The sequence below is a fragment of the Nelumbo lutea genome, chromosome 1 (genome assembly GCF_056320005.1).
Source record: "Nelumbo lutea isolate HS-2025 chromosome 1, American lotus-T2T, whole genome shotgun sequence".
NCBI lineage: Eukaryota > Viridiplantae > Streptophyta > Magnoliopsida > Proteales > Nelumbonaceae > Nelumbo > Nelumbo lutea.
In genome coordinates, this window is record NC_142684.1 from 102555633 (window position 1) to 102567559 (window position 11927).

General features: G+C 40.6%; 1 non-coding gene and 1 pseudogene across 2 annotated transcripts; both read right to left on the reverse strand.

Annotated features, from left to right (window-relative positions):
* Positions 1 to 3609: 3609 nt before the first annotated feature.
* LOC148876483 (epoxide hydrolase 2-like) lies at positions 3610 to 5942 on the reverse strand (annotated as a pseudogene). Its single transcript, XR_016105716.1, has 4 exons — positions 5474 to 5942; positions 5164 to 5349; positions 4824 to 5062; positions 3610 to 3958 (listed from the first exon to the last, which is right to left on the reverse strand). The product of XR_016105716.1 is annotated as an epoxide hydrolase 2-like (transcript).
* Positions 5943 to 10533: 4591 nt separating this feature from the next.
* Positions 10534 to 10640, reverse strand: LOC148876484 (small nucleolar RNA R71). Its single transcript, XR_016106179.1, has one exon. It is a non-coding gene; the product is annotated as a small nucleolar RNA R71 (small nucleolar RNA).
* Between the last annotated feature and the right edge of the window lie 1287 nt (positions 10641 to 11927).

Here is an 11927-nt window from a genome sequence, read left to right on the forward strand (position 1 = left end):
TATATGCAGCAGCCGCAAGGCTTCATTGTTGCAGGTCAGGAAAACATGGTATGTAAACTTAATAGATCCATTTATGGACTTAAGCAAGTTTCTAGAAGTTGGAACATCAATTTTGACTCTACCGTCAAATCGTTTGACTTTGAGCAGAATCCGGATGAACCTTGTGTCTACAGGAAGTACAGTGGAGATAAGGCTTCCTTCTTGGTTCTATATGTAGATGACATTCTACTCATTGAGAATGATTTAGGAATGTTAACTACGGTGAAAGTATGGCTTTCACAGCAATTCTCCATGAAAGATCTTGGAGAAGCCTCCTATATACTGGGTCTTCGACTCTATAGAGATAGATCAAAGTGGATAATAGGATTATCCCAATCTGCTTACATTGACAAAATAGTCAAAAGATACAGCATGGATAACTCCAAGAAAAGAAATGTTCCTTTCAGGCACGGAGTCACTCTCTCTAAGAAGATGTCTCCCAAGACTTCTGAGGAGATTGATGGCATGAAAGACGTTCCCTATGCCTCTTCCATAGGGAGCATCATGTATGTCATGCTGTGCACTCGTCCTGGCATTTCTCAGGTAGTGAGTGAAGTAAGCAGATTTCAGGCCAACCCAGGGCAAGAGCACTAGACTGCTGTGAAAAACATACTTAAGTACCTTCGAAGGACAAAAGAGTATTGTCTAGTATTCGGTGGTAACTTACTACAGATCCAAGGGTATACAGATGTCGATTTCCAGTCGGATCCAGATAATAAAAAGTCTACATCTAGAGGATATGTTTTCACGATAGGATCGGGTGCTGTTTGTTGGAAAAGCAGCAAACAGGGGTCCATTACAGACTCCACGACCAAGGCCGAGTACATTGCCATAAGTGAGGCTGCCAAAGAAGCCATGTGGATGAAGAAGTTCATTCACGAGTTGGGAGTAGATCCGTCTAGCACAACACCCATCCCATTGTTGTGTGACAACAATGGAGCTATTGCTCAGGCTAAGGAGCCACGAGCCCACTCGAAGTCGAAGCACATCGAGAAGAAGTACCACGTACTGCGGGAGATTGCTAGTAGAGGGGACGTCCTGATTCAGAAAGTAGTGTCAGCGGAAAATGTAGCAGACCCATTGACGAAGCCACTATCACAGAAAGTGTTTAAGAAACACGTGGAAAGCATGGGACATCGACTTATACCTGATTGGACCTAAGTGCAAGTGAGAGCTGTTAGACAGTTTTGTATGCCCTTAGCTTCAATTAGAATGATGTACTTTATGAGTTTATTGTAAATGAATAAAAGTGCATATTTGATTCATGTTCCCTTGGTATGTTTCTGTGTAATACCCTTAAACTGGACACTTAATGAGACTCGTGTTAGTTTAGAATGTTCACAGCTAGTGGGTCGGTCTGGGGAGACCTATCCTGACAAGGCTTACACTGCGGTGCCACCAAGTCGGTTGGGGTGGCCTGTCTTAGCTGCCAGGGTGAGACCCTAGGCACATACAGTGTAGGATTAATTGAATCTATGAACTGGACCAGATTTCTAGTATTGCCCTGGACCTTGGAGATTGATGGGCAAAACTGTAAAGTTACACCCAACCCCTAGACTCGATTATGATACTGCACTAGGTGTCGGATTGGGTTGTCTTTGATGTACCATTCACTGAGATCCTTAGGGGGGGTCAAAACCTGTGTATTTTGGGACAGTCTAAGAATTCATTTGAGTGGGTGATCATAGCGACAGGATCAGCCCCTTTGTCGGACAAAGGTAATGATCGGGGATGCATTCTCACTGATGGAAACCAAGACTACCAGCAGTCGATTTCAAATGTTGAGATTTGTTTTGCAAAATATATTTTATATGAGATATAAAAGTATATATATTATGGTTTTGAAATGATTTCCAAAAGGTTTTAATTCTTAGGATCCATATAAGCAAAGAGTGCAACACTGTTCCTTGCAGCCGAGGGAGAGGTCCTCTCTTGTCGGGCAGTGTATGATCATTATGGGCTGAGAGGTTAAGTGTAAGACCACTGAGGATAATACATGATGGGCTAATCTTGCATCTGCCCACAGTCCCTACGTGTTACAAGGTGGCTTGGCCCAGGGACCACTTAGGGTAAGTGCTGGGCCCATAGAGCCCATAAGATGGGTTTCAGGGGGTGCACTGTCCATAACAGTGTATTCGGCCAGGCCTTGTAACAAAGGCTGGGTCGAACACATGTGACTAATGTGCAGATCAATGTTTAGGTCCCACGCCATACAAGGAAGCCCAACTGGGTAGCAGTTTGGAAGGCTAAGTGAATACATAACCTTAAATGGGCCTTAAGCCCATTCCGAACTGGGCTGATTTGATTAGTCATTTAAAGGGGCAAATTCTGAGATGGATTAGCTGATAGGATTGAGCCCAGACCCTATCCACTTAGAGAGTCGAAGATCTAAATAAAATTTAGATCTAAAAGCCTCCTAATTAGATTAGGAGATCGTTGATCTGATCTATAGATAAGATAAGGGTTATCCCTTATCACTTAAAGGGACTTTTTATCCAAATATGATTTGGATTAGCAACTCCTAATGGGATTAGGATCTTATCCCTTTAAGATTATAAAAGGAGGAGGGGGCGGCAGCCTTTAGACATGCAATTCACAACTCCTGTCTTCAGAGCTGAAATCACAAGAAGAGAGAATTCTGCACCCTGCGAATACTCTCTTGCCGCCTCCTTCCTACAGCCGCCGCCTCCAGTAATTCGATGTCCTCCTCTCTACAGGAGTAATCAAGATTCGATCTTGATACCAATCTTTTGGAGAAAAGATTGGAGCTGTATTCACAAGCCATCCAGTTGATTGTTGCGAAGGGTCAAGTTCTTTTGGAAGAATATTGCTGATTCTGCTCCACCTTGCACTGTGCCATTTTCAGTGGGAGCAGATTTTGGATCCTTCCTTGGGTGTGAACACCTCAATTGAGAAATATTGTTTCTCCGTATCAGGTATAATCCCTTCCTACTCCTTTTGGTTCAGATCTGGTTCAGTTCATGGTTCAAGAATTATCATCGAAAATATGATTTTTTAAATAGAGAGTTCGATTCACAGTTGAAGGGAGAGAAAAATTTTTGAAATTCACCCCCTTATTCCACAATCTTTAGACGTCCATGTCCTGGATATCCTATCCCTTCGCACACCAAATGGACCCTTACTATTGGCTCTAATCTTGCCCATATCATTACTGCATCATGAAAAACTAATTGCAATAACCCAAGCCAAATCAAAAACCAATTCGATTTCAAAAACCCCTCTCCCCATGCTCAGCTATAATTTCATTTGCACGGGTAAAAATGCATTATAGTATAAATTCTGGTTTAATTTTGCACCAGTACAAATGATCAAATTGGCCAAAAAACTAGGCGTAAACAAACTGCTGGTATTTTCAAGAGTTAGGGTACGTTGATATTGTCAAAACCTGATCAAACTAGCCTAACCCAATTAGATACAAATTAGATAAAAATACAGGGATCGATCATTAATTGAACAAAGTTTTCTTTCTTTTATTTTGATTTTTGACTTTTGATTATTGATCGATAACCACCCACAATGTCGACAAGTAAATTAAAAGCCAAAAACAGATTCATGGGAATAATGGAAACATAAATACTGATTTATTACAGAAAGGAGAGCCTGGATTCTTTGGTGCATGATTTGTATTAATTATAGCTTGAACCCAAACAACACTTTCTATGCAATGGATAGTTTGCGAAGGAAGGATAAAGAGACTTGTTGAGCTTTCTCTTGTTGGATAAAATGGTGACCGTCGATGATGACAACTTCAAGGTTTGGTACAAGGCTCTTGAAAACATCTCCCTCAATGTAATCCTTCGTACCAAATGATTCAAACCCAATATCCTTGTCGCCTACTATGAGCTTGGTCGGAACTGTAACTTTTTCTCCCTGCCATGGTGCAAGAAGTTCTCAATTCCTGCTTCCATTCATTCACAGAGATATTGAAATTAGCTCCAACTGGTTGAATTTGTTACGGTAACAAACAAAGTATATTAACCTCAACCATGTCATCCTATACTTAACATACAGAAATTAGAAAAATTCTGAAGCCCTATTTGAAAGTTTATCTAAAGCTAATTTGATTCAGGAATGATATAACCGAAGTTTGTGATTATGACAGCCATGGTTGAACTTCATGGGTTGAAAAAGAAAGAACAATTTGACAACTTAAATTCTCTATGGTTTTTGACGATTTCAAAAACCTATCCTAGGAGCTCTTGAGGTGCTCCTTTCAAGCATTCATCCAAAGGATGTGACATACATATTGCTCTCAATTCAACTAACTGAGCTATATATCTGAAAACAATCAGTCAAATTGATTAATTTGAATGAAACTTGACTGCTTATAAGTTCTTATCAGTATGGTTGAAGGAATGAAAGGGATTAAAATCCCACCACCACTTGAACGAAATGTTAGAAAGAAAAAAAAAAAAACTTAACTTGAATCCTTTAATTACACCACCCGAATTCCAATTCAGGGTGCTTAATTAGTTAATTATTTTTCAATAAGCATATCTAGTTAATTAAAAAGTGGGGCTTTGCGAGGAAAGGTTTTGGTTGAAAGTTAGAATAACACTACTTGGTTTTTATTGTTTTAGGCTTTTAAATTACTCCATCAAATTGGTAGAGTGTCGTGTTTGGACCAGACTGGAGTACGTAGTATAAGTAGTATTCATACTCGATCGATCGAGGGGGATGCAAAGAAGAATGAAAATAAATAAACGAAGGAAAAGAATAGAAAGAGAGGAATATAATTGAAAGGTGAGAAAGGGTGTCATTACAGGTTCATTGCACGATAGTAGTTCAGGGGACCAGTGAATCCCGAGTCCTGTAACTTGTCTGCATAAAACTGGAGTTCCTCCTCCGAAATCCACAAGGGTAATGGTGGAGTCTGCAGATAATCAATGATTTCCATGCGAGGAGGAGCGACCAGAGGTTCAGTCTTGCTAATGAGCATGAACTTCTTCATCACTGTCAAGTAATCATAACGTGCAAACGCCTTCTCCGCCCACCCTGGCTCCTGTGTTAATTTGTGTATTGATCAAGAACATTTTAATATAATTAATTAATTAATTAATTAACAACAAAGAGAAATCTAGAGAGAGAGAGAGAGAGAGAGACCTGAAACTGAGAAATGTAGAAGTCATCTCCAAACATTTGTGTCATGGAATCGACGTCAGTGGAGGTGGGAGAGCGCGGGTAGAAAGGGACACTCAAACTCACTAATCCTTTAACTCTATCGGGCCTGAAGAGGCAGAGATACCAAGCAGCGACTGCTCCCCAGTCATGACCTACTACAAATGCCTTCTGCTCAACCATATTTAATTATAAACAGAGAAATGTTAATTAATTATGACTACTTTTCCAATAAATGATCTCTTTAGTTTACTTGTGTGTGTATGAGAGTGAGAGAGAGAGAGAGAGAAAAGACCTGTTGGTTAAAATGGTCGAGAAGGCCAATGAAGTCGCCAACGAGATGAAAAACAGTGTAAGAGGAGGGGTGACGTGGAGAATCGGAGTCACCGTAGCCTCTCATATCAGGTGCCACGACATGATAACCGTTGTTGGCTAAGTGGGTTATCTGGTGAGGCCACGAAAACCAGAGCTCTGGGAAGCCATGGAGGAGAAGAACTAGAGGCCCCCTCCCTTTCTCTGCTATGTGGATCCATATCCCGTTCGTCTTAATCCTGCTATGCACTACACTATCATCCATTCTTTCTCCCTTAGCTACTTACTCTTCTTCTTTCTTCGGTTACTACTCACTACTATCCTATGTGTTCTAATTTTCTAATTTAGTTTCAGAGTTTCAGACTAGATAGAGGAGAGATCAATAAGTAAAACATTAAAACAGGAGATCGATCAGTGGAACCAACTACTTTTTTTAGCGAGGGAGAGAGAGAGTGTGTAGACTATGAATGATTCAAGATTGATGGCATAAAATGGAAGCTTCTCCATCCTCTGACTTTTGTCCCCTACATTGCCACGGAATTTGCGTACGACAAACTTCATTCTTCTATGAAGTTAAGAAATTGTCCTCCAGTTTCCAATTGTGATTAAACGATGATCAATGGTCAATGTCGTGACACAGCACGGCTAGTTGTGGCTGGGGCCCTCGTATAACTTATCGCGTGACGCTTTGGCTAAGGACCCTCTTACCTACCAAGGAGGACCCACGATCGGATCTATCGAGATCGACTTTGGGCATCATTGCAGGGCCCGTTCCAACAACCTTGCATCGGCAGTTCTATGCAGAGAAGGAATGTTTAGAGGAATTGCGCAATAATCACACGTACCTTGTGCCATTGAGGTAGATGTCCTTATATAGGTGAGCTATCCGGTCTCATAAAACATCTCCGAGATCTTTGGCCTATGTTGTAAGGAGTCCATTCTAGACCAGGAGGTGGACTTTATGATAGCCGGTAAGGCTTATCGAGTCTGCCCAATCCGAGTGGGATGAGGATAAGGCCTGCAATCATGCGACGTGATCCCGAAGAGCCCGAAGATAGCTGGCTTGCTTCTAGAAGTCTACTACGTGTCACCTTGGCAGATCGGGTCATAACAAGCTACTCGGTCCTCAGTTTTGGCCGAGGACCCCGAGGTACCCGAGGTGATCTATCCTGCTGAGGTTTTGTCAATGTCCAGTTAGCTAGTCGCGTCCACGTGTCTACTTATTGGTAGGTCGTGCCAAATCACTCATCATCAATTGCCCCCCACTCCCCGTGCAAGGGGTCTTGACCTGGAAGATGATGGTACCTAAGCCCGGATGTAAGCCAGGTTGCGTACCTCTTCGATTAGGTCGAGATTCGTTCGTAGCTCATCGGCATTGGCCTCCTCGTCGTACGCCTCTAGCCACAAGGTCGGTACTTCGATCTCTACTGGGATGGCGACCACCGTACCGTAGGTCAGGTTGAACGGTGTCTCGCCCGTCATGGTCTTGATAGTAGTTTAGTAGGCCCATAGGACGCTGGGCAGCTCCTCGACCCACAAACCCTTAGGTCGTGCTAAGCGAGCTTTTAGTCCACGGAGAATCGCCCTGTTTGTCACCTCAGCCTGTCAGTTCACTTTTGGCACCTTAGGCAGTCCGAATCAGCATATTATATTCCTCCAAAAGAAATTTTGTACATTCTGGGTTGTAATGGTCACTAGGGGCTCGGCCTCCACCCACTTCATAAAATAATCAACCGTTCAAAAGGAATCTTCTTTGCCCGATTGCAGGTGGAAACGGACTGAGGATGTCTATCCCCCATTGGGCAAAAGGCCACGGGCTGGTCAGATACTTCAGGTCGGCGACAGGCTGGTGAAGGATGTTGGCGTGCCTCTAGCAGTTATCACACTTTCAAACGAGCTCGAGTGCACCTGCTTTCATTGTAGGCCAGTAATATCCTTGCCTTAGTGCTTTTTGGGCAGGCGCCCTACCCCCCAAGTGTCCTCCACAGAGACATTCATGGATATCGTGTAGCACCTAGCCTGCTTTTGAGGGCCGTAAGCAGCACAGGTAGAGGCAGTCATCCATTAATAATGACGTACTGAGATGACTAATGCTCTACCCTCCAAGTTGCATTACACTCTACTGGTAGGGTCCTATGGAGCAGATAATCAACAAGGGGTCAAGCCAGCTCGGTTCTACTTAAAACATAGGAGCAACCTCTTCTACCCCATTGTATATACACCATCGTATATTGAGAGTTGTTGCTTGCGCTTGCGCTTTCCAACTTCGAGAGTGCGTCAGCTGATGAGAGTAGAATTTATCATATTTTTATTCCCGATTATTCTGTCTTTTATAATAAATTAGCATCTAATTGGACTCATATTTCTTGTATTTTGGTCCAGGGTATGAAAAAATGCATCAAGAGCAAAGAAAGACAAATCGGATGATTTTTCATAGTTTCGACATCGTTCAGTGATTTGGGACTACCTCGCATCACTCAACTCCGAATAGGCTGAATCAAGATCCACTAGAAAGATAAGAGAAAAAGCTACAAATTTCATATTTTGGGCTTTCGCAGATTTGGCCTGCATCAAAGTCAATTCCGGGCCCGAAGTCACAGAAAATTCATAAGAATGCCCAATCCGCAACTGAAGCCCAACTCGCAAAAAAGCCTGGCTAAAGCCCAATTCACAGAGGAGGTCTATTATGGATCCAAGAACAAGAAACTAAGAAGAATCCTTCTACATTTAAATTCTTGATGTAATCTTAGAGTGATAAAAGGATTGAGTTCAAGAGATAAAGATATAGGATTAGAACTAGGATAGGACTTTCTATTTCCTATAAAAATCAACTTCAAGAGAAAGTAGGAGACCACCCCCTCCCCTTTAATCTATATAAAAGAGGGGGTGGACCAACTTTAGGTATCACTAGATCACTGAATCACACAATCACTCAATCTTGGGGATTGAATCAAGAAAGGAGCAAGATCCATTGGAAAGATAAATCGGATGATTTTTCACATTTTCAACATCGTTCAGTGATTTGGGCTTAACTCGCGTCTCCGAACTCCGAATGGACTGATTCAAGATCCATTGGAAAGATAAGAGAAAAACCACAACTTTTATGTTTTGGGCTTTCGTAGATTCAGCCTGCATCAAAATCAATTCCGGGCCCAAATTCGCGGCAAATTCATAGGAAGGCCCAATCCGCAGCTAAAGCCCAACTCACAGAAAACCCTAGCTGAAGCCCAATTCGCAGAGGTCTATTATGAATCCAAGAACAGGAAACTAAGAAGAATCCTTCTAGATTTAAATTCTTGATGTAATCTTAGAGTGATAAAATGATTGAGTTCAAGAGATAAAGATATAGGATTAGAATTAGGATAGGACTTTCTATTTCCTATAAAAATCAACTTCAAGAGAAAGTAGGAGACCACCCCCTCCCCTTTAATCTATATAAAGAAGGGGGCGGACCAGCTTTATGTATCACTAGATCACTGAATCACACAATCACTCAATCTTGGGGATTGAATTAAGAAGAAAGGAGAAATCAGTCAAGAAAGGAGCAAGAATTCAAGAAGAAGGTGGCGGCAAGAGGACGAGATCTCAACATCATGGGCGATTCCAATAGTTTTTTCTTTCCCTTTGTTTGCTTTAATTCTTCTATTATGAACTGATTTGTTTCTTGCTAGGGCTGAGGAAAGCTTAATTATGTTAATGAATATATTTTTATCTTTATGATTTATCCAAGATTATGATTTTCATATAGTCTATGAATTATTGTGCTTAATGCAATTAAGAGCTTGACCATCTCTTAATTGATTTGAGTTATGTGAATGAATCGAGAGAGGAATTCACATAATTGACAGAATAATTCATAGTGTGAATTGAATGATATATAGAGATATATATACATGATTCATCTGAACTTCATGGTCTTCTTGGACTTAATGCACTCCCATCTTGAGAGCTCTACTCAAGAGATCGAAGGGCTACCTGATGGGCGTAGGTTTAGTATATCTCGAGAGAGAATATTAAATAAGTTTAGAAAAATCTCAGCTTATGGGAATGACAATTAGTCTTGGATAATCGGACCCATCAATATTCATTACATTGGTTAGGTGGACCAAAAGTCCTAGTGATTTCATCATTTGCATATTCGATTAGTGATCACCCTCATTTTTATTTTCTTTTTTCTAGTTTTTGTTTTCAATAGTTCTTGCTTAAATCTGAATTTTGATTCTCAAGATAATTAGGGAAGACTATGGTTCTAATGCTTATTTTGTTAAATCCCCATGGGAACGATATTTTATACTACTTGATAACTAGTGCACTTGCTAGGGTTATATTCATAGCTATCAAGTTTTTGGCACCGTTTCCGGGGATTTAATCCTAAAATAATATTAGAATTTGTTAACCTTGATTAATTTGGACCTTTTATTTTTGTTTTTTTTATTATTATTCTATTTTCCTTTTATTTATGTTATTATTTTTATTTTTATTTGTTTGTTCGAATTCTTGTTAGTTTAGAATTACTAGTGCACGACACGCACTAGACAGGAAGGATTAGTTGAATTCGATCCTGAGATTGAAAGGACCCTTCGTTTGTTGCAAAGGGCCAACAAAGGAAAAGAAAGAGAAGAGGTTGTCATCTGCGAACCAGCCATAGAGATAGAAGGAGAGATGGCAGAAGGAAATCGCACCCTCTTGGATTATGCTTATCCAAACATTGATGAAGCGACATCCAGCATTTGCAAGCCTACCATTGATGCCAATAATTTTGAAATAAAGCCTGCAATAATTCAAATGATCCTAACTAGTATTCAGTTTAGCGGGTTACCAAGTGATGACCCTAATTCACACATCGTTAACTTCCTTGAAATATGTGATACATTTAAACACAATGGAGTTAGTGATGATGCTATTAGGCTTAGACTATTTCCTTTTTCATTGCGTGATGGAGCTAAAGATTGGCTCAACTCACTCCCTGTAGGAAGTATCACCACTTTGAATGATTTAACCCAAAAATTTTGGGCTAAATATTTCCCACCCTCCAAAACAGTAAAATTAATTAATGATATTACTACTTCTACTCAATTTGAGAGGGAATCCCTATATGAAGCATGGGAAAGATTCAAGGAGATGCTTAGGAGGTGTCCTCACCATGGGATACCAATTTGGCGACAAATAAAAACCTTTTATAATGGTATTACCCTCTCTAATAGATCCATTATTGATGCACCCACAGGTGGTACAATCATGAGGAAAACTCCAGAGGAAGTATATGACTTAGTGGAGGAGATGGCATCAAACAGCTACCAGTGGAGCAATGATCGAACCAATCAGAGGGGAGTACACCACATTGATTCCTTTGCATCCCTATCTACACAAATTGCCAACCTAAATAAGAGACTGGATAATTTTAGTATTGCAGCCATTAGTACACCATCTAGCATCTCATGCAATTTATGTGGACAAATAGGACATGCCAATTCTGATTGTCAATTAAATAGTCCTTTTATTTCCAATGAGAATGTTAATTTTATCTCTCATGTTGGCAGGACAAATTATAACCCATATTCAAATACATACAACCTAGGGTGGAGGAGTCATCCCAACTTCTCATGGAGCAACAATCAGCAAAAGGCACCCATGGGATTCCAACCACAGTCGCCCCCACAAGAAAAAAAGGGTAATTTGGAAGAGATGATTTCTAAGTTCATCAATGCTACTGAAGCAAGATTCCAAAGCCATGAAGCATCGAATAAGAACTTAGAAGTTCAAATGGGGTAGGTGGTGAGCATGTTATCAGAGAGGAAAGAAGGAAGGTTGCCCAGCAACACAGAAAAGAATCCCAGAGAGCATGTGAATGCCATAGCCATAAGAAGTGGGAAGGCAGTTGGCGAAATCCAAAAAGAAGACAAGAAAGATGATGTGGCCAATCTGCAAAAGGAGGATGAGGGAAGTACACTTAAACTGAATTTACATGAAATTAAATTCCCTATCCCCTACCCTGGAAGAATTTTGAAAGCTAACTTAGATAGACAATTTGAGAAATTTTTAGAAGTTTTCAAAAAAATACACATTAATCTCCCCCTTCTTGATGTATTGTCATAGATGTCGAAATATGTCAAATTCTTGAAAGAGGTGATGTTAAATAAAAGGAAATGGGATGAATGTGAGATGGTAAATTTGAATGAAGAATGCTCAGCCATTCTTCAAAATAAATTGCCCCCAAAGCTTCAGGATCCAGGGAGTTTTTCTATACCTTGCACCATAGGGAGAACTGAATTTGAAAAAGCTTTATGTGATCTTGGTGCTAGTATAAATTTAATGCCCTACTCTATTTTTAAAAGGCTGGGATTGCATGAACTAACATCTACCACAACTACCCTACAGTTGGCCGATCGAAGCATTAAATACCCTAGGAGAATAGTGGAAGATGTTTTAGTTAAAGT